The sequence below is a fragment of the Pseudophryne corroboree genome, unplaced genomic scaffold (genome assembly GCF_028390025.1).
Source record: "Pseudophryne corroboree isolate aPseCor3 unplaced genomic scaffold, aPseCor3.hap2 scaffold_831, whole genome shotgun sequence".
NCBI lineage: Eukaryota > Metazoa > Chordata > Amphibia > Anura > Myobatrachidae > Pseudophryne > Pseudophryne corroboree.
Window position 1 is genome coordinate 170,766 of NW_026970410.1, and position 27,798 is coordinate 198,563.

At 41.7% G+C, this 27,798-nt stretch overlaps 14 non-coding genes and 1 pseudogene across 14 annotated transcripts; all 15 read left to right on the forward strand.

Moving 5' to 3' along the window:
* Nucleotides 1-101: 101 nt before the first annotated feature.
* Nucleotides 102-265, forward strand: LOC135042642 (U1 spliceosomal RNA). The gene has a single exon (XR_010235737.1). It is a non-coding gene; the product is annotated as a U1 spliceosomal RNA (small nuclear RNA).
* A 152-nt stretch (nucleotides 266-417) lies between these two features.
* LOC135042654 (U1 spliceosomal RNA) lies at nucleotides 418-580 on the forward strand. The gene has a single exon (XR_010235746.1). It is a non-coding gene; the product is annotated as a U1 spliceosomal RNA (small nuclear RNA).
* Nucleotides 581-1,251: 671 nt separating this feature from the next.
* LOC135042633 (U1 spliceosomal RNA) lies at nucleotides 1,252-1,415 on the forward strand. The gene has a single exon (XR_010235728.1). It is a non-coding gene; the product is annotated as a U1 spliceosomal RNA (small nuclear RNA).
* A 152-nt stretch (nucleotides 1,416-1,567) lies between these two features.
* LOC135042649 (U1 spliceosomal RNA) lies at nucleotides 1,568-1,730 on the forward strand. Its single transcript, XR_010235743.1, has one exon. It is a non-coding gene; the product is annotated as a U1 spliceosomal RNA (small nuclear RNA).
* A 673-nt stretch (nucleotides 1,731-2,403) lies between these two features.
* Nucleotides 2,404-2,567, forward strand: LOC135042636 (U1 spliceosomal RNA). The gene has a single exon (XR_010235730.1). It is a non-coding gene; the product is annotated as a U1 spliceosomal RNA (small nuclear RNA).
* Nucleotides 2,568-2,719: 152 nt separating this feature from the next.
* On the forward strand, nucleotides 2,720-2,882 carry LOC135042655 (U1 spliceosomal RNA). Its single transcript, XR_010235747.1, has one exon. It is a non-coding gene; the product is annotated as a U1 spliceosomal RNA (small nuclear RNA).
* A 671-nt stretch (nucleotides 2,883-3,553) lies between these two features.
* Nucleotides 3,554-3,717, forward strand: LOC135042637 (U1 spliceosomal RNA). Its single transcript, XR_010235731.1, has one exon. It is a non-coding gene; the product is annotated as a U1 spliceosomal RNA (small nuclear RNA).
* Nucleotides 3,718-3,869: 152 nt separating this feature from the next.
* Nucleotides 3,870-4,011, forward strand: LOC135042651 (U1 spliceosomal RNA; annotated as a pseudogene).
* Nucleotides 4,012-4,703: 692 nt separating this feature from the next.
* On the forward strand, nucleotides 4,704-4,867 carry LOC135042634 (U1 spliceosomal RNA). The gene has a single exon (XR_010235729.1). It is a non-coding gene; the product is annotated as a U1 spliceosomal RNA (small nuclear RNA).
* Nucleotides 4,868-5,019: 152 nt separating this feature from the next.
* Nucleotides 5,020-5,182, forward strand: LOC135042645 (U1 spliceosomal RNA). The gene has a single exon (XR_010235740.1). It is a non-coding gene; the product is annotated as a U1 spliceosomal RNA (small nuclear RNA).
* Nucleotides 5,183-5,853: 671 nt separating this feature from the next.
* LOC135042641 (U1 spliceosomal RNA) lies at nucleotides 5,854-6,017 on the forward strand. The gene has a single exon (XR_010235736.1). It is a non-coding gene; the product is annotated as a U1 spliceosomal RNA (small nuclear RNA).
* Nucleotides 6,018-6,169: 152 nt separating this feature from the next.
* On the forward strand, nucleotides 6,170-6,332 carry LOC135042644 (U1 spliceosomal RNA). Its single transcript, XR_010235739.1, has one exon. It is a non-coding gene; the product is annotated as a U1 spliceosomal RNA (small nuclear RNA).
* Nucleotides 6,333-7,003: 671 nt separating this feature from the next.
* On the forward strand, nucleotides 7,004-7,167 carry LOC135042638 (U1 spliceosomal RNA). Its single transcript, XR_010235732.1, has one exon. It is a non-coding gene; the product is annotated as a U1 spliceosomal RNA (small nuclear RNA).
* Nucleotides 7,168-7,319: 152 nt separating this feature from the next.
* LOC135042650 (U1 spliceosomal RNA) lies at nucleotides 7,320-7,482 on the forward strand. Its single transcript, XR_010235744.1, has one exon. It is a non-coding gene; the product is annotated as a U1 spliceosomal RNA (small nuclear RNA).
* A 1,539-nt stretch (nucleotides 7,483-9,021) lies between these two features.
* TRNAN-AUU (transfer RNA asparagine (anticodon AUU)) lies at nucleotides 9,022-9,095 on the forward strand. The gene has a single exon. It is a non-coding gene; the product is annotated as a tRNA-Asn (tRNA).
* Nucleotides 9,096-27,798: the final 18,703 nt, after the last annotated feature.

The window sequence follows — 27,798 nt, forward strand, 5'->3', positions numbered from 1 at the left end:
TTGTCCCCAGATGAGAGTTCCCTTGTGCTGCCTCAGTTGAATCTCCTTTACTTGACAGAGATGTGCCTGAGCAGCGGCCCTCCCCAGCTCTATCCCAAATCATACTTATTTTGCATAGGAGATACCATGGTCATGAAGATTGTTCTCCCAGGGTGAGGTTCATTCATTGCATTCTGGGTATGCTGACTCCTATGTTTTCCCCAAATGTGGGAAACTCGACTGCATTATTTGTGGTAGTGGGGGACTGTGTTTGTGCTTTCCTCTGGTCAGCTCTGGTAAAAGTCAGATTTATTTGTCTCAGATCTTCCTCTAGCCTTGTTCTTCTTTCGAGAGTTCCCTTGTGCTGCCTCAGTTGGATTTCCTTCACTTGACAGGGGGGTGCCCTAGCATCAACCCTCCCCAGCTCAAGCCCAACTCCTACTTACCTGCCAAGTGAGATACTATGATCATGAAGGTGCTTCTCCCAGGGCAAGGCTCACCCATTGCACTCTGGGTATGCTGCTCCTGCGATTTCCCCAAATGTGGGAAACTTGACTGCATAATTTGTGTTTCCCCTGGTCAGCTCTCGTATAATTCAGATCTGTTTGTCTCAGGTCTCTCTCCAGCCTAGTTTGCTGTCTGTTTCAACTTCTCTTTTCTTGAGCCGCTCCCTTCTATGCCCTTGCGCATTATCTTGACTTCTCCCATCTGCTTACTTTGTGCCTTCCAATGCACAATGCGAACTACAGGTAGTGCTGCAGGGCCCACACCCTTTTACTTGCCTTACAGAGCAGCTCTGGAGCTATTACAGTGCCCAGCTGCTGCAAGTAATCAGCTTGAATGCTTCATGGGCTGGGGCATAGCCAACATGAGCCCCACACCGAAGTAGGGTGGAGGTGTTTAATGCGAACTAGGGGTCATCCAAGCGCTGCAAAAGGCCGCCATGCCCTGCACGCCCCTTTTCTCTTTTCATATGCAGACGAGGGTTGAAGCCAACTTTGACCCACTGCTTGGATGACATCACCATATGCAAATCCATCTGCTGCAGGCCTTCCCCCAGGAATGCTTGTACTAGTTGTTGCATTTGGTTTGTTGTTTGGGGGTGCTTCAGTATTAGGCAGCCTTCTGCCCTCCCATGTTCATCTGAAAATATGTGTTCTCCCTGCAGTTGTTGTCCCCAGATGAGAGTTCCCTTGTGCTGCCTCAGTTGAATCTCCTTTACTTGACAGAGATGTGCCTGAGCAGCGGCCCTCACCAGCCCTATCCCAAATCATACTTATTTTGCATAGGAGATACCATGGTCATGAAGATTGTTCTCCCAGGGTGAGGTTCATTCATTGCATTCTGGGTATGCTGACCCCTGTGATTTCCCCAAATGTGGGAAACTCGACTGCATTATTTGTGGTAGTGGGGGACTGTGTTTGTGCTTTCCTCTGGTCAGCTCTGGTAAAAGTCAGATTTCTTTGTCTCAGATCTTCCTCTAGCCTTGTTCCTCTTTCAAGAGTTCCCTTGTGCTGCCTCAGTTGGATCTCCTTCACTTGACAGGGGGGTGCCCGAGCAGCGACCCTCCCCAGCTCTAGCCCAACTCCTACTTACCTGCCAGGTGAGATACTATGATCATGAAGGTGCTACTCCCAGGGCAAGGCTCACCCATTGCACTCTGGGTGTGCTGCTCCTGCAATTTCCCCAAATGTGGGACACTTGACTGCATAATTTGTGTTTCCCCTGGTCGGCTCTCGTATAATTCAGATCTCTTTGTCTCAGGTCTCTCTCCAGTATAGTTTGCTGTCTGTTTCCACTTCTCTTTTCTTGAGCCGCTCCCTTCTATGCCCTTGCGCACTATCCTGACTTCTCCCGTCTGCTTACTTTGTGCCTTCCAATGCACAATGCAAACTACAGGTAGTGCTGCAGGGCCCACACCCTTTTACTTGCCTTACAGAGCAGCTCTGGAGCTGTTACAGTGCCCAGCTGCTGCAAGAAATCAGCTTGAATGCTTCAGGGGCTGGGGCATAGCCAACATGAGCCCCACACCGAAGGAGGGTGGAGGTGTTTAATGCGAACTAGAGGTCATCCAAGCGCCGCAAAAGGCCGCCATGCCCTGCACGCCCCTTTTCTCTTTTTTGATATGCAGACGAGGGTTGAAGCCAACTTTGACCCACTGCTTGGATGGCATTACCATATGCAAATCAATCTGCTGCAGGCCTTCCCCCAGGAATGCTTGCACTAGTTGTTGCATTTGGTTTGTTGTTTGGGGGTGCTTCAGTATTAGGCAGCCTTCTGCCCTCCCATGTTCATCTGAAAATATGTGTTCTCCCTGCAGTTGTTGTCCCCAGATGAGAGTTCCCTTGTGCTGCCTCAGTTGAATCTCCTTTACTTGACAGAGATGTGCCTGAGCAGCGGCCCTCCCCAGCCCTATCCCAAATCATACTTATTTTGCATAGGAGATACCACGGTCATGAAGATTGTTCTCCCAGGGTGAGGTTCATTCATTGCATTCTGGGTATGCTGACCCCTGTGATTTCCCCAAATGTGGGAAACTCAACTGCATTATTTGTGGTAGTGGGGGACTGTGTTTGTGCTTTCCTCTGGTCAGCTCTGGTAAAAGTCAGATTTCTTTGTCTCAGATCTTCCTCTAGCCTTGTTCTTCTTTCGAGAGTTCCCTTGTGCTGCCTCAGTTGGATCTCCTTAACTTGACAGGGGGGTGCACGAGCAGCGACCCTCCCCAGCTCTAGCCCAACTCCTATTTACCTGCCAGGTGAGATACTATGATCAGGAAGGTGCTTCTCCCAGGGCAAGGCTCACCCATTGCACTCTGGGTGTGCTGCTCCTGCGATTTCCCCAAATGTGGGACACTTGACGGCATAATTTGTGTTTCCTCTGGTCGGCTCTCATATAATTCAGATCTCTTTGTCTCAGGTCTTTCTCCAGCCTAGTTTGCTGTCTGTTTCCACTTCTCTTTTCTTGAGCCGCTCCCTTCTATGCCCTTGCGCACTATCCTGACCTCTCCCGTCTGCTTACTTTGTGCCTTCCAACGCACAATGCATACTACAGGTAGTGCTGCAGGGCCCACACCCTTTTACATGCTTTACAGAGCAGCTCTGGAGCTGTTACAGTGCCCAGCTGCTGCAAGAAATCATCTTGAATGCTTCAGGGGCTGGGGCATAGCCAACATGAGCCCCACACCGAAGGAGGGTGGAGATGTTTAATGCGAATTAGGGGTCATCCAAGCGCCACAAAAGGACGCCATGCCCTGCACATCCCTTTTTTCTTTTCATATGCAGACGAGGGTTGAAGCCAACTTTGACCCACTGCTTGGATGACATCACCATATGCAAAACCATCTGCTGCAGGCCTTCCCCCAGGAATGCTTGCACTAGTTGTTGCATTTGGTTTGTTGTTTGGGGGTGCTTCAGTATTAGGCAGCCTTCTGCCCTCCCATGTTCATCTGAAAATATGTGTTCTCCCTGCAGTTGTTGTCCCCAGATGAGAGTTCCCTTGTGCTGCCTCAGTTGAATCTCCTTTACTTGACAGAGATGTGCCTGAGCAGCGGCCCTCCCCAGCCCTATCCCAAATCATACTTATTTTGCATAGGAGATACCATGGTCATGAAGATTGTTCTCCCAGGGTGAGGTTCATTCATTGCATTCTGGGTATGCTGACCCCTGTGATTTCCCCAAATGTGGGAAACTCAACTGCATTATTTGTGGTAGTGGGGGACTGTGTTTGTGCTTTCTTCTGGTCAACTCTGGTAAAAATCAGATTTCTTTGTCTCAGATCTTCCTCTAGCCTTGTTCCTCTTTCGAGAGTTCCCTTGTGCTGCCTCAGTTGGATCTCCTTCACTTGACAGGGGGGTACCCGAGCAGCGACCCTTCGCAGCTCTAGCCCAACTCCTACTTACCTGCCAGGTGAGATACTATGATCATGTAGGTGCTTCTCCCAGGGCAAGGCTCACCCATTGCACTCTGGGTGTGCTGCCCCTGTGATTTCCCCAAATGTGGGAAACTTGACTGCATAATTTGTGTTTCCCCTGGTCGGCTCTCGTATAATTTAGATCTCTTTGTCTCAGGTCTCTCTCCAGCCTAGTTTGCTGTCTGTTTCCACTTCTCTTTTCTTGAGCCGCTCCCTTCTATGCCCTTGCGCACTATCCTGACTTCTCCCGTCTGCTTACTTTGTGCCTTCCAACACACAATGCAAACTACAGGTAGTGCTGCAGGGCCCACACCCTTTTACTTGCCTCACAGAGCGGCTCTGGAGCTGTTACAGTGCCCAGCTGCTGCAAGAAATCAGCTTGAATGCTTCAGGTGCTGGGGCATTGCCAACATGAGCCCCACACCGAAGTAGGGTGGGGGTGTTTAATGCGAACTAAGGGTCACCCAAGCGCCGCAAAAGGCCGCCATGCCCTGCACGCCCCTTTTCTCTTTTCATATGCAGACGAGGGTTGAAGCCAACTTTGACCCACTGCTTGGATGGCATTACCATATGCAAATCAATCTGCTGCAGGCCTTCCCCCAGGAATGCTTGCACTAGTTGTTGCATTTGGTTTGTTGTTTGGGGGTGCTTCAGTATTAGGCAGCCTTCTGCCCTCCCATGTTCATCTGAAAATATGTGTTCTCCCTGCAGTTGTTGTCCCCAGATGAGAGTTCCCTTGTGCTGCCTCAGTTGAATCTCCTTTACTTGACAGAGATGTGCCTGAGCAGCGGCCCTCCCCAGCCCTATCCCAAATCATACTTATTTTGCATAGGAGATACCATGGTCATGAAGATTGTTCTCCCAGGGTGAGGTTCATTCATTGCATTCTGGGTATGCTGACCCCTGTGATTTCCCCAAATGTGGGAAACTCGACTGCATTATTTGTGGTAGTGGGGGACTGTGTTTGTGCTTTCCTCTGCTCAGCTCTGGTAAAAGTCAGATTTCTTTGTCTCAGATCTTCCTCTAGCCTTGTTCTTCTTTCGAGAGTTCCCTTGTGCTGCCTCAGTTGGATCTCCTTCACTTGACAGGGGGGTGCCCGAGCAGCGACCCTCCCCAGCTCTAGCCCAACTCCTACTTACCTGCCATGTGAGATACTATGATCAGGAAGGTGCTTCTCCCAGGGCAAGGCTCACCCATTGCACTCTGGGTGTGCCGCTCCTGCGATTTCCCCAAATGTGGGAAACTTGACTGCATAATTTGTGTTTCCTCTGGTCGGCTCTCGTATAATTCAGATCTCTTTGTCTCAGGTCTTTCTCCAGCCTAGTTTGCTGTCTGTTTCCACTTCTCTTTTCTTGAGCCGCTCCCTTCTATGCCCTTGCGCACTATCCTGACCTCTCCCGTCTGCTTACTTTGTGCCTTCCAACGCACAATGCATACTACAGGTAGTGCTGCAGGGCCCACACCCTTTTACATGCTTTACAGAACAGCTCTGGAGCTGTTACAGTGCCCAGCTGCTGCAAGAAATCATCTTGAATGCTTCAGGGGCTGGGGCATAGCCAACATGAGCCCCACACCGAAGGAGGGTGGAGATGTTTAATGTGAATTAGGGGTCATCCAAGCGCCACAAAAGGACGCCATGCCCTGCACATCCCTTTTTTCTTTTCATATGCAGACGAGGGTTGAAGCCAACTTTGACCCACTGCTTGGATGACATCACCATATGCAAATCCATCTGCTGTAGGCCTTCCCCCAGGAATGCTTGTACTAGTTGTTGCATTTGGTTTGTTGTTTGGGGGTGCTTCAGTATTAGGCAGCCTTCTGCCCTCCCATGTTCATCTGAAAATATGTGTTCTCCCAGCAGTTGTTGTCCCCAGATGAGAGTTCCCTTGTGCTGCCTCAGTTGAATCTCCTTTACTTGACAGAGATGTGCCTGAGCAGCGGCCCTCCCCAGCTCTATCCCAAATCATACTTATTTTGCATAGGAGATACCATGGTCATGAAGATTGTTCTCCCAGGGTGAGGTTCATTCATTGCATTCTGGGTATGCTGACTCCTATGATTTCCCCAAATGTGGGAAACTCGACTGCATTATTTGTGGTAGTGGGGGACTGTGTTTGTGCTTTCCTCTGGTCAGCTCTGGTAAAAGTCAGATTTATTTGTCTCAGATCTTCCTCTAGCCTTGTTCTTCTTTCGAGAGTTCCCTTGTGCTGCCTCAGTTGGATCTCCTTCACTTGACAGGGGGGTGCCCTAGCATCAACCCTCCCCAGCTCAAGCCCAACTCCTACTTACCTGCCAAGTGAGATACTATGATCATGAAGGTGCTTCTCCCAGGGCAAGGCTCACCCATTGCACTCTGGGTGTGCTGCTCCTGCGATTTCCCCAAATGTGGGAAACTTGACTGCATAATTTGTGTTTCCCCTGGTCAGCTCTCGTATTATTCAGATCTGTTTGTCTCAGGTCTCTCTCCAGCCTAGTTTGCTGTCTGTTTCAACTTCTCTTTTCTTGAGCCGCTCCCTTCTATGCCCTTGCGCATTATCTTGACTTCTCCCATCTGCTTACTTTGTGCCTTCCAATGCACAATGCGAACTACAGGTAGTGCTGCAGGGCCCACACCCTTTTACTTGCCTTACAGAGCAGCTCTGGAGCTATTACAGTGCCCAGCTGCTGCAAGTAATCAGCTTGAATGCTTCATGGGCTGGGGCATAGCCAACATGAGCCCCACACCGAAGTAGGGTGGAGGTGTTTAATGCGAACTAGGGGTCATCCAAGCGCCGCAAAAGGCCGCCATGCCCTGCACGCCCCTTTTCTCTTTTCATATGCAGACGAGGGTTGAAGCCAACTTTGACCCACTGCTTGGATGACATCACCATATGCAAATCCATCTGCTGCAGGCCTTCCCCCAGGAATGCTTGTACTAGTTGTTGCATTTGGTTTGTTGTTTGGGGGTGCTTCAGTATTAGGCAGCCTTCTGCCCTCCCATGTTCATCTGAAAATATGTGTTCTCCCTGCAGTTGTTGTCCCCAGATGAGAGTTCCCTTGTGCTGCCTCAGTTGAATCTCCTTTACTTGACAGAGCTGTGCCTGAGCAGCGGCCCTCCCCAGCCCTATCCCAAATCATACTTATTTTGCATAGGAGATACCATGGTCATGAAGATTGTTCTCCCAGGGTGAGGTTCATTCATTGCATTCTGGGTATGCTGACCCCTGTGATTTCCCCAAATGTGGGAAACTCGACTGCATTATTTGTGGTAGTGGGGGACTGTGTTTGTGCTTTCCTTTGGTCAGCTCTGGTAAAAGCCAGATTTCTGTGTCTCAGATCTTCCTCTAGCCTTGTTCTTCTTTCGAGAGTTCTCTTGTGCTGCCTCAGTTGGATCTCCTTCACTTAACAGGGGGGTGCCCGAGCAGCGACCCTCCTCAGCTCTTGCCCAACTCCTACTTACCTGCCAGGTGAGATACTATGATCATGAAGGTGCTTCTCCCAGGGCAAGGCTCACCCATTGCACTCTGTGTGTGCTGCTCCAGCGATTTCCCCAAATGTGGGAAACTCGACTGCATAATTTGTGTTTCCCCTGGTCGGCTCTCGTATAATTCAGATCTCTTTGTCTCAGGTCTCTCTCCAGCCTAGTTTGCTGTCTGTTTCCACTTCTCTTTTCTTGAGCCGCTCCTTTCTATGCCCTTGCGCACTATCCTGACTTCTCCCGTCTGCTTACTTTGTGCCTTCCAACGCACAATGCGAACTACAGGTAGTGCTGCAGGGCCCACACCCTTTTAGTTGCCTTACAGAGCAGCTCTGGAGCTGTTACAGTGCCCAGCTGCTGCAAGAAATCAGCTTGAATGTTCTTCGTTGATTGATGGAAGAAACATCTTACAAAAACTCTCCAGATTATTGACTTTTTAAAGTTTTTCTAGGAAACGTTCTAGATGAATGCTTATTAGCGTTTGTCAGAATGTACGTTTGCAAAGTGTCACTATGGCGCAATCAGTTAGCGTGTTCTGTTATTATCCAAAAGGTTGGTGGTTCAATCCCACCCAGGGACGTAATTTACCTTGTTATCAGATTTTGGTGATCTTTAAGTAGACAAGTCAAAATTTCAAACCCCCTCTTGTGGTGTAGGGTACCTGGCCTTCTCTGATGTAATCAGAGTTAGATTTGATTAAGTGATTTTATAAAAAAAAACAGCTAGGAAGCACAATTTAGCAGTGGGTTGCAGAGAAAAAGAAATATGCTGGCAAAAAAATCCAATTGAGTGATTAAACAGCTCTTCATTTTCTGGCTTTATTTTTATGCTAACAAATTTGTTCTCTGAAAAGTGTCCACAAAGCCAAGTCTCTGATTAACACCTTTGTAAGGATGGTTTTTCACCTATTACTAAATTAAACTTGCTTCATTGGAAAGGCAGCAAGATGCATCGTCATTTCAATATCTACTGAAATAATACAGGTTGACACCAGGAAACATTAACGCCACTGCATCCTTGCTGCTTTCTCATGTGGAAGTCTGTTTAATGTGAAAACAAGGTGATATCTAATTAGCATACAGGTAAGGAATTAAGAAAATCTTTATTTAAGGGTGAAGATGTTTCTCACAAAATCGTTGCCCCAATGCATCATTGAAATTCAAGCTGGAAAGATGATTTTAATATATCACTTGTACATTTTGTATTGCTCTTCTGGTGACAATGTAGTTTGTTTTTGTCAATTACCATTTTAATAATAGGGTAAAGAAAATTAAGTGGATTTTTGAAAGAAAACAATACTGTCAATATACTATTAAACAAATTAAAATGGTAAAAGTTATTGTACTTTAAGTAAAAATAAAAGAGCTAAAATATCAATCCCAATTTTGGATTACTTTAATTAAAAAAAAATGCATATAGCAGAGGGTAGTTTCAATCTGCCTACCTCTGGGTTATCGGCCCAGCATGCTTCCATTGCAGTACTCTGCTGCACATGTAAGTGCAAGAGATCCTGAAGCACTCACTCATCATGGGAAAGTACCAATGTGTTTCTTCGTTGGTTGATGGAAGAAACATCTTACAAAAACTCTCCAGATTATTGACTTTTTAAAGTTTTTCTAGGAAACGTTCTAGATGAATGCTTATTAGCCTTTGTCAGTATGAACTTTTTGCAAAGTGTCTCTGTGGCGCAATCGGTTAGTGTGTTTGGCTATTAACCAAAAGGTTGGTGGTTCAATCCCACCCAGGGATGTAATTGACCTTGTGATCAGATTTTGGTGATATTTAAGTAGACAAGTCAAAATTTCAAACCCCCTGTTATGGTGTGGGTACCTGGCCTTCCCTGATGTAATCAGAGTTAGATTTGATTCAGTGATTTTATAAAAACAGCTAGGAAGCACAATTTAGCAGTAGGTTGCAGAGAAAAAAAATATGCTGGCAGAAAAATCCAATTGAGTGATTAAACAGCTCTTCATTTTCTGGCTTTATTTTTATGCTAACAAATTTGTTCTCTGAAAAGTGTCCACAAAGCCAAGTCTCTGATTAACACCTTTGTAAGGATGGTTTTTCACCTATTACTAAATTAAACTTGCTTCATTGGAAAGGCAGCAAGATGCATCCTCATTTCAATGTCTACTGAAATAATACAGGTTGACACCAGGAAACATTAACGCCACTGCATCCTTGCTGCTTTCTCATGTGGAAGTCTGTTTAATGTGAAAACAAGGTGATATCTAATTAGCACACAGGTAAGGAATTAAGAAAATCTTTATTTAAGGGTGAAGATGTTTCTCACAAAATCGTTGCCCCAATGCATCATTGAAATTCAAACTGGAAAGATGATTTTAATATATCACTTGTACATTTTGTATTGCTCTTCTGGTGACAATGTAGTTTGTTTTTGTCAATTACCATTTTAATAATAGGGTAAAGAAAATAAAGTGGATTTTTGAAAGAAAACAATACTGTCAATATACTATTAAAACAAATTAAAATGGTAAAAGTTATTGTACTTTAAGTAAAAATAAAAGAGCAAAAATATCCATCCCAGTTTTGGATTACTTTAATTAACAAAAAAAATGCATATAGCAAAGGATAGTTTCAATCTGCCTACCTCTGGGTTATGGGCCCAGCATGCTTCCATTGCAGTACTTTGCTGCACATGTAAGTGCAAGAGATCCTGAAGCACTCACTCATCATGGGAAAGTACCAATGTGTTTCTTTGTTGGTTGATGGAAGAAACATCTTACAAAAACTCTCCAGATTATTGACTTTTTAAAGTTTTTCTAGGAAACGTTCTAGATGAATGCTTATTAGCCTTTGTCAGTATGTACTTTTTGCAAAGTGTCTCTGTGGCGCAATTGGTTAGTGTGTACGGCTATTAACCAAAAGGTTGGTGGTTAAATCCTACCCAGGGACGTAATTGACCTTGTGATCAGATTTTGGTGATATTTAAGTAGACAAGTCAAAATTTCAAACCCCCTCTTATTGTGTAGGGTACCTAGCCTTCTCTGATGTAATCAGAGTTAGATTTGATTCAGTGATTTTATAAAAACAGCTAGGAAGCACAATTTATCAGTGGGTTGCAGAGAAAAAGAAATATGCTGGCAAAAAAATCCAATTGAGTGATTAAACAGCTCTTCATTTTCTGGCTTTATTTTTATGCTAACAAATTTGTTCTCTGAAAAGTGTCCACAAAGCCAAGTCTCTGATTAACACCTTTGTAGGGATGGTTTTTCACCTATTACTAAATTAAACTTGCTTCATTGGAAAGGCAACAAGATGCATCCTCATTTCAATGTCTACTGAAATAATACAGGTTGACACCAGGAAACATTAATGCCACTGCATCCTTGCTGCTTTCTCATGTGGAAGTCTGTTTAATGTGAAAACAAGGTGATATCTAATTATCACACTGGTAAGGAATTAAGAAAATCTTTATTTAAGGGTGAAGATGTTTCTCACAAAATCGTTGCCCCAATGCATCATTGAAATTCAAGCTGGAAAGATGATTTTAATATATCACTTGTACATTTTGTATTGCTCTTCTGGTGACAATGTAGTTTGTTTTTGTCAATTACCATTTTAATAATAGGGTAAAGAAAATTAAGTGGATTTTTGAAAGAAAACAATACTGTCAATATACTATCAAAACAAATTAAAATGGTAAAAGTTATTGTACTTTAAGTAAAAATAAAAGAGCCAAAATATCAATCCCAGTTTTGGATTACTTTAATTAACAAAAAAAAATGCATATAGCAAAGGATAGTTTCAATCTGCCTACCTCTGGGTTATGGGCCCAGCATGCTTCCATTGCAGTACTCTGCTGCACATGTAAGTGCAAGAGATCCTGAAGCACTCACTCATCATGGGAAAGTACCAATGTGTTTCTTCATTGGTTGATGGAAGAAACATCTTACAAAAACTCTCCAGATTATTGACTTTTTAAAGTTTTTCTAGGAAACGTTCTAGATGAATGCTTATTAGCCTTTGTCAGTATGTACTTTTGCAAAGTGTCTCTGTGGCGCAATTGGTTAGTGTGTAAGGCTATTAACCAAAAGGTTGGTGGTTCAATCCCACCCAGGGACGTAATTGAACTTGTGATCAGATTTTGGTGATATTTAAGTAGACAAGTCAAAATTTCAAACCCCCTCTTATTGTGTAGGGTACCTGGCCTTCTCTGATGTTATCAGAGTTAGATTTGATTCAGTGATTTTATAAAAAACAGCTAGGAAGCACAATTTAGCAGTGGGTTGCAGAGAAAAAAAAATATGCTGGCAAAAAAATCCAATTGAGTGATTAAACAGCTCTTCATTTTCTGGTTTATTTTTATGCTAACAAATTTGTTCTCTGAAAAGTGTCCACAAAGCCAAGTCTCTGATTAACACCTTTGTAGGGATGGTTTTTCACCTATTACTAAATTAAACTTGCTTCATTGGAAAGGCAGCAAGATGCATCCTCATTTCAATGTCTACTGAAATAATACAGGTTGACACCAGGAAACATTAACGCCACTGCATCCTTGCTGCTTTCTCATGTGGAAGTCTGTTTAATGTGAAAACAAGGTGATATCTAATTAGCACACAGGTAAGGAATTAAGAAAATCTTTATTTAAGGGTGAAGATGTTTCTCACAAAATCGTTGCCCCAATGCATCATTGAAATTCAAGCTGGAAAGATGATTTTAATATATCACTTGTACATTTTGTATTGCTCTTCTGGTGACAATGTAGTTTGTTTTTGTCAATTACCATTTTAATAATAGGGTAAAGAAAATAAAGTGGATTTTTGAAAGAAAACAATACTGTCAATATACTATTAAAACAAATTAAAATGGTAAAAGTTATTGTACTTTAAGTAAAAATAAAAGAGCCAAAATATCAATCCCAGTTTTGGATTACTTTAATTAAAAAAAAAAAGCATACAGCAGAGGATAGTTTCAATCTGCCTACCTCTGGGTTATGAGCCCAGCATGCTTCCATTGCTGTACTCTGCTGCACATGTAAGTGCAAGAGATCCTGAAGCACTCACTCATCATGGGAAAGTACCAATGTGTTTCTTCGTTGGTTGATGGTAGAAACATCTTACAAAAACTCTCCAGATTATTGACTTTTTAAAGTTTTTCTAGGAAACGTTTTAGATGAATGCTTATTAGCCTTTGTCAGTATGCCCTTTCGCAAAGTGTCTCTGTGGCGCAATCAGTTAGTGTGTACGGCTATTAACCAAAAGGTTGGTGGTTCAATCCCACCCAGGGATGTAATTGATCTTGTTATCAGATTTTGGTGATCTTTAAGTAGACAAGTCAAAATTTCAAACCCCCTCTTATGGTGTAGGGTACCTGGCCTTCTCTGATGTAATTAGATTTGATTCATTGATTTTATAAAAACAGCTAGGAAGCACAATTTAGCAGTGGTTTGCAGAGAAAAAAAATATGCTGGCAGAAAAATCCAATTGAGTGATTAAACAGCTCTTCATTTTCTGGCTTTATTTTTATGCTAACAAATTTGTTCTCTGAAAAGTGTCCACAAAGCCAAGTCTCTGATTAACACCTTTGTAAGGATGGTTTTTCACCTATTACTAAATTAAACTTGCTTCATTGGAAAGGCAGCAAGATGCATCCTCATTTCAATGTCTACTGAAATAATACAAGTTGACACCAGGAAACATTAACGCCACTGCATCCTTGCTGCTTTCTCATGTGGAAGTCTGTTTAATGCGAAAACAAGGTGATATCTAATTATCACACAGGTAAGGAATTAAGAAAATCTTTATTTAAGGGTGAAGATGTTTCTCACAAAATCGTTGCCCCAATGCATCATTGAAATTCAAGCTGGAAAGATGATTTTAATATATCACTTGTACATTTTGTATTGCTCTTCTGGTGACAATGTAGTTTGTTTTTGTCAATTACCATTTTAATAATAGGGTAAAGAAAATTAAGTGGATTTTTGAAAGAAAACAATACTGTCAATATACTATTAAAACAAATTAAAATGGTAAAAGTTATTGTACTTTAAGTAAAAATAAAAGAGCCAAAATATCAATCCCAGTTTTGGATTACTTTAATTAACAAAAAAAAAGCATATAGCAAAGGATAGTTTCAATCTGCCTACCTCTGGGTTATGGGCCCAGCATGCTTCCATTGCTGTACTCTGCTGCACATGTAAGTGCAAGAGATCCTGAAGCACTCACTCATCATGGGAAAGTACCAATGTGTTTCTTCGTTGGTTGATGGAAGAAACATCTTACAAAAACTCTCCAGATTATTGACTTTTTAAAGTTTTTCTAGGAAACGTTTTAGATGAATGCTTATTAGCCCTTGTCAGTATATACTTTTGCAATGTGTCTCTGTGGCACAATTAGTTAGTGTGTACGGCTATTAGCCAAAAGGTTGGTGGTTCAATCCCACCCAGGTACGTAATTGACCTTGTTATCAGATTTTGGTGATCTTTAAGTAGACAAGTCAAAATTTCAAACCCCCTGTTATGGTGTAGGGTACCTGGCCTTCTCTGATGTAATCAGAGTTAGATTTGATTCAGTGATTTTATAAAAACAGCTAGGAAGCACAATTTAGCAGTGGGTTGCAGAGAAAAAGAAATATGCTGGCAGAAAAATCCAATTGAGTGATTAAACAGCTCTTCATTTTCTGGCTTTATTTTTATGCTAACAAATTTGTTCTCTGAAAAGTGTCCACAAAGCAAAGTCTCTGATTAACACCTTTGTAGGGATGGTTTTTCACCTATTACTAAATTAAACTTGCTTCATTGGAAAGGCAGCAAGATGCATCCTCATTTCAATGTCTACTGAAATAATACAGGTTTACACCAGGAAACACATTAACGCCACTGCATCCTTGCTGCTTTCTCATGTGGAAGTCTGTTTAATGTGAAAACAAGGTGATATCTAATTAGCAAACAGGTAAGGAATTAAGAAAATCTTTATTTAAGGGTGAAGATGTTTCTCACAAAATCGTTGCCCCAATGCATCATTGAAATTCAAGCTGGAAAGATGATTTTAATATATCACTTGTACATTTTGTATTGCTCTTCTGGTGACAATGTAGTTTGTTTTTGTCAATTACCATTTTAATAATAGGGTAAAGAAAATGAAGTGGATTTTTGAAAGAAAACAATACTGTCAATATACTATTAAAACAAATTAAAATGGTAAAAGTTATTGTACTTTAAGTAAAAATAAAAGAGCCAAAATATCAATCCCAGTTTTGGATTACTTTAATTAACAAAAAAAAAGCATATAGCAAAGGATAGTTTCAATCTGCCTACCTCTGGGTTATGGGCCCAGCATGCTTCCATTGCTGTACTCTGCTGCACATGTAAGTGCAAGAGATCCTGAAGCACTCACTCATCATGGGAAAGTACCAATGTGTTTCTTCGTTGGTTGATAGAAGAAACATCTTACAAAAACTCTCCAGATTATTGACTTTTTTTAAGTTTTTCTAGGAAACGTTTTAGATGAATGCTTATTAGCATTTGTCAGTATGTACTTTTGCAAAGTGTCTCTGTGGCGCAATCAGTTAGTGTGTACGGCTATTAACCAAAAGGTTGGTAGTTCAATCCCACCCAGGGACGTAATTGACCTTGTTATCAGATTTTGGTGATCTTTAAGTAGACAAGTCAAATTTCATACCCCCTGTTATTGTGTAGGGTACCTTGCCTTATCTGATGTAATCAGAGTTAGATTTGATTCAATGATTTTATAAAAACATCTAGGAAGCACAATTTAGCAGTGGGTTGCAGAGAAAAAGAAATATGCTGGCAAAAAAATCAAATTGCGTGATTAAACAGCTCTTCATTTTCTGGCTTTATTTTTATGCTAACAAATTTGTTCTCTGAAAAGTGTCCACAAAGCCAAGTCTCTGATTAACACCTTTGTAGGGATGGTTTTTCACCTATTACTAAATTAAACTTGCTTCATTGGAAAGGCAGCAAGATGCATCCTCATTTCAATGTCTACTGAAATAATACAGGTTTACACCAGGAAACATTAACGCCACTGCATCCTTGCTGCTTTCTCATGTGGAAGTCTGTTTAATGTGAAAACAAGGTGATATCTAATTAGCACACAGGTAAGGAATTAAGAAAATCTTTATTTAAGGGTGAAGATGTTTCTCACAAAATCGTTGCCCCAATGCATCATTGAAATTCAAGCTGGAAAGATGATTTTAATATATCACTTGTACATTTTGTATTGCTCTTCTGGTGACAATGTAGTTTGTTTTTGTCAATTACCATTTTAATAATAGGGTAAAGAAAATGAAGTGGATTTTTGAAAGAAAACAATACTGTCAATATACTATTAAAACAAATTAAAATGGTAAAAGTTATTGTACTTTAAGTAAAAATAAAAGAGCCAAAATATCAATCCCAGTTTTGGATTACTTTAATTAACAAAAAAAAATGCATATAGCAGAGGATAGTTTCAATCTGCCTACCTCTGGGTTATGGGCCCAGCATGCTTCCATTGCTGTACTCTGCTGCACATGTAAGTGCAAGAGATCCTGAAGCACTCACTCATCATGGGAAAGTACCAATGTGTTTCTTCGTTGGTTGATAGAAGAAACATCTTACAAAAACTCTCCAGATTATTGACTTTTTTAAGTTTTTCTAGGAAACGTTTTAGATGAATGCTTATTAGCATTTGTCAGTATGTACTTTTGCAAAGTGTCTCTGTGGCGCAATCAGTTAGTGTGTACGGCTATTAACCAAAAGGTTGGTGGTTCAATCCCACCCAGGGACGTAATTGACCTTGTTATCAGATTTTGGTGATCTTTAAGTAGACAAGTCAAATTTCATACCCCCTGTTATTGTGTAGGGTACCTGGCCTTCTCTGATGTAATCAGAGTTAGATTTGATTCAATGATTTTATAAAAACATCTAGGAAGCACAATTTAGCAGTGGGTTGCAGAGAAAAAGAAATATGCTGGCAAAAAAATCAAATTGCGTGATTAAACAGCTCTTCATTTTCTGGCTTTATTTTTATGCTAACAAATTTGTTCTCTGAAAAGTGTCCACAAAGCCAAGTCTCTGATTAACACCTTTGTAGGGATGGTTTTTCACCTATTACTAAATTAAACTTGCTTCATTGGAAAGGCAGCAAGATGCATCCTCATTTCAATGTCTACTGAAATAATACAGGTTGAAACCAGGAAACATTAACGCCACTGCATCCTTGCTGCTTTCTCATGTGGAAGTCTGTTTAATGTGAAAACAAGGTGATATCTAATTAGCACACAGGTAAGGAATTACGAAAATCTTTATTTAAGGGTGAAGATGTTTCTCACAAAATTGTTGCCCCAATGCATCATTGAAATTCAAGCTGGAAAGATGATTTTAATATATCACTTGTACATTTTGTATTGCTCTTCTGGTGACAATGTAGTTTTTTTTGTCAATTACCATTTTAATAATAGGGTAAAGAAAATTAAGTGGATTTTTGAAAGAAAACTATACTGTCAATATACTATTAAAACAAATTAAAATGGTAAAAGTTATTGTACTTTAAGTAAAAATAAAAGAGCAAAAATATCAATCCCAGTTTTGATTACTTAAATTAACAAAAAAAAATGCATATAGCAAAGGATAGTTTCAATCTGCCTACCTCTGGGTTATGGGTCCAGCATGCTTCCATTGCAGTACTCTGCTGCACATGTAAGTGCAAGAGATCCTGAAGCACTCACTCATCATGGGAAAGTACCAATGTGTTTATTCGTTGGTTGATGGAAGAAACATCTTACAAAAACTCTCCAGATTATTTATTTTTTAATGTTTTTCTAGGAAACGTTCTAGATGTATGCTTATTAGCCTTTGTCAGTATGTACTTTTTGCAAAGTGTCTCTGTGGCGCGATCGGTTAGTGTGTTCGACTATTAACCAAAAGGTTGGTGGTTCAATCCCACCCAGGGATGTAATTGACCTTGTGATCAGATTTTGGTGATATTTAAGTAGACAAGTCAAAATTTCAAACCCCCTCTTATTGTGTAGGGTACCTGGCCTTCTCTGATGTAATCAGAGTTAGATTTGATTCAGTGATTTTATAAAAACAGCTAGGAAGCACAATTTAGCAGTGGGTTGCAGAGAAAAAGAAATATGCTGGCAGAAAAATCCAATTGAGTGATTAAACAGCTCTTCATTTTCTGGCTTTATTTTTATGCTAACAAATTTGTTCTCTGAAAAGTGTCCACAAAGCAAAGTCTCTGATTAACACCTTTGTAGGGATGGTTTTTCACCTATTACTAAATTAAACTTGCTTCATTGGAAAGGCAGCAAGATGCATACTCATTTCAATGTCTACTGAAATAATACAGGTTGACACCAGGAAACATTAACGCCACTGCATCCTTGCTGCTTTCTCATGTGGAAGTCTGTTTAATGTGAAAACAAGGTGATATCTAATTAGCACACAGGTAAGGAATTAAGAAAATCTTTATTTAAGGGTGAAGATGTTTCTCACAAAATCGTTGCCCCAATGCATCATTGAAATTCAAGCTGGAAAGATGATTTTAATATATCACTTGTACATTTTGTATTGCTCTTCTGGTGACAATGTAGTTTATTTTTGTCAATTACCATTTTAATAATAGGGTAAAGAAAATGAAGTGGATTTTTGAAAGAAAACAATACTGTCAATATACTATTAAAACAAATTAAAATGGTAAAAGTTATTGTACTTTAAGTAAAAATAAAAGAGCCAAAATATCAATCCCAGTTTTGGATTACTTTAATTAACAAAAAAAAATGCATATAGCAGAGGATAGTTTCAATCTGCCTACCTCTGGGTTATGGGCCCAGCATGCTCCCATTGCTGTACTCTGCTGCACATGTAAGTGCAAGAGATCCTGAAGCACTCACTCATCATGGGAAAGTACCAATGTGTTTCTTCGTTGGTTGATAGAAGAAACATCTTACAAAAACTCTCCAGATTATTGACTTTTTTTAAGTTTTTCTAGGAAACGTTTTAGATGAATGCTTATTAGCATTTGTCAGTATGGACTTTTGCAAAGTGTCTCTGTGGCGCAATCAGTTAGTGTGTACGGCTATTAACCAAAAGGTTGGTGGTTCAATCCCACCCAGGGACGTAATTGACCTTGTTATCAGATTTTGGTGATCTTTAAGTAGACATGTCAAATTTCATACCCCCTGTTATTGTGTAGGGTACCTGGCCTTCTCTGATGTAATCAGAGTTAGATTTGATTCAATGATTTTATAAAAACATCTAGGAAGCACAATTTAGCAGTGGGTTGCAGAGAAAAAAAAATATGCTGGCAAAAAAATCAAATTGCGTGATTAAACAGCTCTTCATTTTCTGGCTTTATTTTTATGCTAACAAATTTGTTCTCTGAAAAGTGTCCACAAAGCCAAGTCTCTGATTAACACCTTTGTAGGGATGGTTTTTCACCTATTACTAAATTAAACTTGCTTCATTGGAAAGGCAGCAAGATGCATCCTCATTTCAATGTCTACTGAAATAATACAGGTTGAAACCAGGAAACATTAACGCCACTGCATCCTTGCTGCTTTCTCATGTGGAAGTCTGTTTAATGTGAAAACAAGGTGATATCTAATTAGCACACAGGTAAGGAATTACGAAAATCTTTATTTAAGGGTGAAGATGTTTCTCACAAAATTGTTGCCCCAATGCATCATTGAAATTCAAGCTGGAAAGATGATTTTAATATATCACTTGTACATTTTGTATTGCTCTTCTGGTGACAATGTAGTTTTTTTTGTCAATTACCATTTTAATAATATGGTAAAGAAAATTAAGTGGATTTTTGAAAGAAAACTATACTGTCAATATACTATTAAAACAAATTAAAATGGTAAAAGTTATTGTACTTTAAGTAAAAATAAAAGAGCAAAAATATCAATCCCAGTTTTGATTACTTAAATTAACAAAAAAAATGCATATAGCAAAGGATAGTTTCAATCTGCCTACCTCTGGGTTATGGGTCCAGCATGCTTCCATTGCAGTACTCTGCTGCACATGTAAGTGCAAGAGATCCTGAAGCACTCACTCATCATGGGAAAGTACCAATGTGTTTATTCGTTGGTTGATGGAAGAAACATCTTACAAAAACTCTCCAGATTATTTATTTTTTAATGTTTTTCTAGGAAACGTTCTAGATGTATGCTTATTAGCCTTTGTCAGTATGTACTTTTTGCAAAGTGTCTCTGTGGCGCGATCGGTTAGTGTGTTCGACTATTAACCAAAAGGTTGGTGGTTCAATCCCACCCAGGGACGTAATTGACCTTGTGATCAGATTTTGGTGATATTTAAGTAGACAAGTCAAAATTTCAAACCCCCTCTTATTGTGTAGGGTACCTGGCCTTCTCTGATGTAATCAGAGTTAGATTTGATTCAGTGATTTTATAAAAAACAGCTAGGAAGCACAATTTAGCAGTGGGTTGCAGAGAAAAAAAATATGCTGGCAAAAAAAATCCAATTGAGTGATTAAACAGCTCTTCATTTTCTGTTTTTATTTTTATGCTAACAAATTTGTTCTCTGAAAAGTGTCCACAAAGCCAAGTCTCTGATTAACACCTTTGTAGGGATGGTTTTTCACCTATTACTAAATTAAACTTGCTTCATTGGAAAGGCAGCAAGATGCATCCTCATTTCAATGTCTACTGAAATAATACAAGTTGACACCAGGAAACATTAACGCCACTGCATCCTTGCTGCTTTCTCATGTGGAAGTCTGTTTAATGCGAAAACAAGGTGATATCTAATTAGCACACAGGTAAGGAATTAAGAAAATCTTTATTTAAGGGTGAAGATGTTTCTCACAAAATCGTTGCCCCAATGCATCATTGAAATTCAAGCTGGAAAGATGATTTTAATATATCACTTGTACATTTTGTATTGCTCTTCTGGTGACAATGTAGTTTGTTTTTGTCAATTACCATTTTAATAATAGGGTAAAGAAAATTAAGTGGATTTTTGAAAGAAAACAATACTGTCAATATACTATTAAAACAAATTAAAATGGTAAAAGTTATTGTACTTTAAGTAAAAATAAAAGAGCCAAAATATCAATCCCAGTTTTGGATTACTTTAATTAACAAAAAAAAAGCATATAGCAAAGGATAGTTTCAATCTGCCTACCTCTGGGTTATGGGCCCAGCATGCTTCCATTGCTGTACTCTGCTGCACATGTAAGTGCCAGAGATCCTGAAGCACTCACTCATCATGGGAAAGTACCAATGTGTTTCTTCGTTGGTTGATTGAAGAAACATCTTACAAAAACTCTCCAGATTATTGACTTTTTAAAGTTTTTCTAGGAAACGTTTTAGATGAATGCTTATTAGCCTTTGTCAGTATGCCCTTTCGCAAAGTGTCTTTGTGGCGCAATCAGTTAGTGTGTATGGCTATTAACTAAAAGGTTGGTGGTTCAATCCCACCCAGGGATGTAATTGATCTTGTTATCAGATTTTGGTGATCTTTAAGTAGACAAGTCAAAATTTCAAACCCCCTCTTATGGTGTAGGGTACCTGGCCTTCTCTGATGTAATCAGAGTTAGATTTGATTCATTGATTTTATAAAAACAGCTAGGAAGCACAATTTAGCAGTGGTTTGCAGAGAAAAAAAATATGCTGGCAGAAAAATCCAATTGAGTGATTAAACAGCTCTTCATTTTCTGGCTTTATTTTTATGCTAACAAATTTGTTCTCTGAAAAGTGTCCACAAAGCCAAGTCTCTGATTAACACCTTTGTAAGGATGGTTTTTCACCTATTACTAAATTAAACTTGCTTCATTGGAAAGGCAGCAAGATGCATCCTCATTTCAATGTCTACTGAAATAATACAAGTTGACACCAGGAAACATTAACGCCACTGCATCCTTGCTGCTTTCTCATGTGGAAGTCTGTTTAATGCGAAAACAAGGTGATATCTAATTATCACACAGGTAAGGAATTAAGAAAATCTTTATTTAAGGGTGAAGATGTTTCTCACAAAATCGTTGCCCCAATGCATCATTGAAATTCAAGCTGGAAAGATGATTTTAATATATCACTTGTACATTTTGTATTGCTCTTCTGGTGACAATGTAGTTTGTTTTTGTCAATTACCATTTTAATAATAGGGTAAAGAAAATTAAGTGGATTTTAGAGATGAGCGCCGGAAATTTTTCGGGTTTTGTGTTTTGGTTTTGGGTTCGGTTCCGCGGCCGTGTTTTGGGTTCGACCGCGTTTTGGCAAAACCTCACCGAATTTTTTTTGTCGGATTCGGGTGTGTTTTGGATTCGGGTGTTTTTTTCAAAAAACCCTAAAAAACAGCTTAAATCATAGAATTTGGGGGTAATTTTGATCCCAAAGTATTATTAACCTCAAAAAACATAATTTACACTCATTTTCAGCCTATTCTGAACACATCACACCTCACAATATTATTTTTAGTCCTAAAATTTGCACCGAGGTCGCTGTGTGAGTAAGATAAGCGACCCTAGTGGCCGACACAAACACCGGGCCCATCTAGGAGTGGCACTGCAGTGTCACGCAGGATGTCCCTTCCAAAAAACCCTCCCCAAACAGCACATGACGCAAAGAAAAAAAGAGGCGCAATGAGGTAGCTGTGTGAGTAAGATTAGCGACCCTAGTGGCCGACACAAACACCGGGCCCATCTAGGAGTGGCACTGCAGTGTCACGCAGGATGTCCCTTCCAAAAAACCCTCCCCAAACAGCACATGACGCAAAGAAAAAAAGAGGCGCAATGAGGTAGCTGACTGTGTGAGAAAGATAAGCGACCCTAGTGGCCGACACAAACACCGGGCCCATCTAGGAGTGGCACTGCAGTGTCACGCAGGATGTCCCTTCCAAAAAACCCTCCCCAAACAGCACATGACGCAAAGAAAAAAAGAGGCGCAATGAGGTAGCTGACTGTGTGAGAAAGATAAGCGACCCTAGTGGCCGACACAAACACCGGGCCCATCTAGGAGTGGCACTGCAGTGTCACGTAGGATGTCCCTTCCAAAAAACCCTCCCCAAACAGCACATGACGCAAAGAAAAAAAGAGGCGCAATGAGGTAGCTGTGTGAGTAAGATTAGCGACCCTAGTGGCCGACACAAACACCGGGCCCATCTAGGAGTGGCACTGCAGTGTCACGCAGGATGTCCCTTCCAAAAAACCCTCCCCAAACAGCACATGACGCAAAGAAAAAAAGAGGCGCAATGAGGTAGCTGACTGTGTGAGAAAGATAAGCGACCCTAGTGGCCGACACAAACACCGGGCCCATCTAGGAGTGGCACTGCAGTGTCACGCAGGATGTCCCTTCCAAAAAACCCTCCCCAAACAGCACATGACGCAAAGAAAAAAAGAGGCGCAATGAGGTAGCTGTGTGAGAAAGATAAGCGACCCTAGTGGCCGACACAAACACCGGGCCCATCTAGGAGTGGCACTGCAGTGTCACGCAGGATGTCCCTTCCAAAAAACCCTCCCCAAACAGCACATGACGCAAAGAAAAATAAAAGAAAAAAGAGGTGCAAGATGGAATTGTCCTTGGGCCCTTCCCACCCACCCTTATGTTGTATAAACAAAACAGGACATGCACACTTTAACCAACCCATCATTTCAGTGACAGGGTCTGCCACACGACTGTGACTGAAATGACGGGTTGGTTTGGACCCCTACCAAAAAAGAAGCAATTAATCTCTCCTTGCACAAACTGGCTCTACAGAGGCAAGATGTCCACCTCATCATCATCCTCCGATATATCACCGTGTACATCCCCCTCCTCACAGATTATCAATTCGTCCCCACTGGAATCCACCATGTCAGCTCCCTGTGTACTTTGTGGAGGCAATTGCTGCTGGTCAATGTCTCCGCGGAGGAATTGATTATAATTCATTTTAATGAACATCATCTTCTCCACATTTTCTGGATGTAACCTCGTACGCCGATTGCTGACAAGGTGAGCGGCGGCACTAAACACTCTTTCGGAGTACACACTTGTGGGAGGGCAACTTAGGTAGAATAAAGCCAGTTTGTGCAAGGGCCTCCAAATTGCCTCTTTTTCCTGCCAGTATAAGTACGGACTGTGTGACGTGCCTACTTGGATGCGGTCACTCATATAATCCTCCACCATTCTATCAATGGTGATAGAATCATATGCAGTGACAGTAGACGACATGTCCGTAATGGTTGTCAGGTCCTTCAGTCCGGACCAGATGTCAGCATCAGCAGTCGCTCCAGACTGCCCTGCATCACCGCCAGCGGGTGGGCTCGGAATTCTGAGCCTTTTCCTCGCACCCCCAGTTGCGGGAGAATGTGAAGGAGGAGATGTTGACAGGTCGCGTTCCGCTTGACTTGACAATTTTCTCACCAGCAGGTCTTTGAAACCCAGCAGACTTGTGTGCGCCGGAAAGAGAGATCCAAGGTAGGTTTTAAATCTAGGATCGAGCACGGTGGCCAAAATGTAGTGCTCTGATTTCAACAGATTGACCACCCGTGAATCCTTGTTAAGCGAATTAAGGGCTCCATCCACAAGTCCCACATGCCTAGCGGAATCGCTCTGTCTTAGCTCCTCCTTCAATGTCTCCAGCTTCTTCTGCAAAAGCCTGATGAGGGGAATGACCTGACTCAGGCTGGCAGTGTCTGAACTGACTTCACGTGTGGCAAGTTCAAAAGGTTGCAGAACCTTGCACAACGTTGAAATCATTCTCCACTGCGCTTGAGACAGGTGCATTCCACCTCCTATATCGTGGTCAGTTGTATAGGCTTGAATGGCCTTTTGCTGCTCCTCCAACCTCTGAAGCATATAGAGGGTTGAATTCCACCTCGTTACCACCTCCTGCTTCAGATGATGGCAGGGCAGGTTCAGGCGTTTTTGGTGGTGCTCCAGTCTTCTGTACGTGCTGCCTGTACGCCGAAAGTGTCCCGCAATTTTTCTGGCCACCGACAGCATCTCTTGCACGCCCCTGTCGTTTTTTAAAAAATTCTGCACCACCAAATTCAAGGTATGTGCAAAACATGGGACGTGCTGGAATTTGCCCAGATGTAATGCACGCACAATATTGCTGGCGTTGTCCGATGCCACAAATCCACAGGAGAGTCCAATTGGGGTAAGCCATTCCGCGATGATCTTCCTCAGTTGCCGTAAGAGGTTTTCAGCTGTGTGCGTATTCTGGAAACCGGTGATACAAAGCGTAGCCTGCCTAGGAACGAGTTGGCGTTTGCGAGATGCTGCTACTGGTGCCGCCGCTGCTGTTCTTGCGGCGGGAGTCCATACATCTACCCAGTGGGCTGTCACAGTCATATAGTCCTGACCCTGCCCTGCTCCACTTGTCCACATGTCCGTGGTTAAGTGGACATTGGGTACAGCTGCATTTTTTAGGACACTGGTGACTCTTTTTCTGAGGTCTGTGTACATTTTCGGTATCGCAACCCTAGAGAAATGGAACCTAGATGGTATTTGGTACCGGGGACACAGTACCTCCAACAAGTCTCTAGTTGGCTCTGCAGTAATGATGGATACCGGAACCACGTTTCTCACCACCCAGGATGTCAAGGCCTCAGTTATCCGCTTTGCAGTAGGATGACTGATGTGATATTTAATCTTCCTCGCAAATGACTGTTGGACAGTCAATTGCTTGGTGGAAGTAGTAAAAGTGGTCTTACGACTTCCTCTCTGGGATGACCATCGACTCCCAGCAGCAACAACAGCAGCGCCAGCAGCAGTAGGCGTTACACGCAAGGATGCATCGGAGGAATCCCAGGCAGGAGAGGAATCGTCAGAATTGCCAGTGACATGGCCTGCAGGACTATTGGCATTCCTGGGGAAGGAGGAAATTGACACTGAGGGAGTTGGTGGGGTGGTTTGCGTGAGCTTGGTTACAAGAGGAAGGGATTTACTGGTCAGTGGAGTGCTTCCGCTGTCACCCAAAGTTTTTGAACTTGTCACTGACTTATTATGAATGCGCTGCAGGTGACGTATAAGGGAGGATGTTCCGAGGTGGTTAACGTCCTTACCCCTACTTATTACAGCTTGACAAAGGGAACACACGGCTTGACACCTGTTGTCCGCATTTCTGGTGAAATACCTCCACACCGAAGAGCTGATTTTTTTGGTATTTTCACCTGGCATGTCAACGGCCATATTCGTCCCACGGACAACAGGTGTCTCCCCGGGTGCCTGATTTAAACAAACCACCTCACCATCAGAATCCTCCTTGTCAATTTCCTCCCCAGCGCCAGCAACACCCATATCCTCCTCATCCTGGTGGACTTCAACACTGACATCTTCAATCTCACTATCAGGAACTGGACTGCGGGTGCTCCTTCCAGCACTTGCAGGGGGCGTGCAAATGGTGGAAGGCGCATGCTCTTCACATCCAGTGTTGGGAAGGTCAGGCATCGCAACCGACACAATTGGACTCTCCTTGTGGATTTGGGATTTCGAAGAACGCACAGTTCTTTGCTGTGCTTTTGCCAGCTTGAGTCGTTTCATTTTTCTAGCGAGAGGCTGAGTGCTTCCATCCTCATGTGAAGCTGAACCACTAGCCATGAACATAGGCCAGGGCCTCAGCCGTTCCTTGCCACTCCGTGTGGTAAATGGCATATTGGCAAGTTTACGCTTCTCCTCCGACAATTTTAGTTTAGGTTTTGGAGTCCTTTTTTTTTCTGATATTTGGTGTTTTGGATTTGACATGCTCTGTACTATGACATTGGGCATCGGCCTTGGCAGACGACGTTGCTGGCATTTCATCGTCTCGGCCATGACTAGTGGCAGCAGCTTCAGCACGAGGTGGAAGTGGATCTTGATCTTTCCCTAATTTTGGAACCTCAACTTTTTTGTTCTCCATATTTTATAGGCAGAACTAAAAGGCACCTCAGGTAAACAATGGAGATGGATGGATTGGATACTAGTATACAATTATGGACGGACTGCCACGGTTAGGTGGTATAAAAAAACCACGGTTAGGTGGTATATATTATAATAATAATACAATTATGGATGGACGGACTGCCTGCCGACTGCCGACACAGAGGTAGCCACAGCCGTGAACTACCGCACTGTACACTGGTTGATAAAGAGATAGTAGTATACTCGTAACAACTAGTATGACACTATGACGACGGTATAAAGAATGAAAAAAAAACCACGGTTAGGTGGTATATATTATAATAATAATACAATTATGGATGGACGGACTGCCTGCCGACTGCCGACACAGAGGTAGCCACAGCCGTGAACTACCGCACTGTACACTGGTTGATAAAGAGATAGTAGTATACTCGTAACAACTAGTATGACACTATGACGACGGTATAAAGAAAGAAAAAAAAATACCACAGTTAGGTGGTATATATTATAATAATAATACAATTATGGATGGACGGACTGCCTGCCGACTGCCGACACAGAGGTAGCCACAGCCGTGAACTACCGCACTGTACACTGGTTGATAAAGAGATAGTAGTATACTCGTAACAACTAGTATGACACTATGACGACGGTATAAAGAATGAAAAAAAAACCACGGTTAGGTGGTATATATTATAATAATAATACAATTATGGATGGACGGACTGCCTGCCGACTGCCGACACAGAGGTAGCCACAGCCGTGAACTACCGCACTGTACACTGGTTGATAAAGAGATAGTAGTATACTCGTAACAACTAGTATGACACTATGACGACGGTATAAAGAATGAAAAAAAAACCACGGTTAGGTGGTATATATTATAATAATAATACAATTATGGATGGACGGACTGCCTGCCGACTGCCGACACAGAGGTAGCCACAGCCGTGAACTACCGCACTGTACACTGGTTGATAAAGAGATAGTAGTATACTCGTAACAACTAGTATGACACTATGACGACGGTATAAAGAAAGAAAAAAAAATACCACAGTTAGGTGGTATATATTATAATAATAATACAATTATGGATGGACGGACTGCCTGCCGACTGCCGACACAGAGGTAGCCACAGCCGTGAACTACCGCACTGTACACTGGTTGATAAAGAGATAGTAGTATACTCGTAACAACTAGTATGACACTATGACGACGGTATAAAGAATGGAAAAAAAACCACGGTTAGGTGGTATATATTATAATAATAATACAATTATGGATGGACGGACTGCCTGCCGACTGCCGACACAGAGGTAGCCACAGCCGTGAACTACCGCACTGTACACTGGTTGATAAAGAGATAGTAGTATACTCGTAACAACTAGTATGACACTATGACGACGGTATAAAGAATGAAAAAAAAACCACGGTTAGGTGGTATATATTATAATAATAATACAATTATGGATGGACGGACTGCCTGCCGACTGCCGACACAGAGGTAGCCACAGCCGTGAACTACCGCACTGTACACTGGTTGATAAAGAGATAGTAGTATACTCGTAACAACTAGTATGACACTATGACGACGGTATAAAGAAAGAAAAAAAAATACCACAGTTAGGTGGTATATA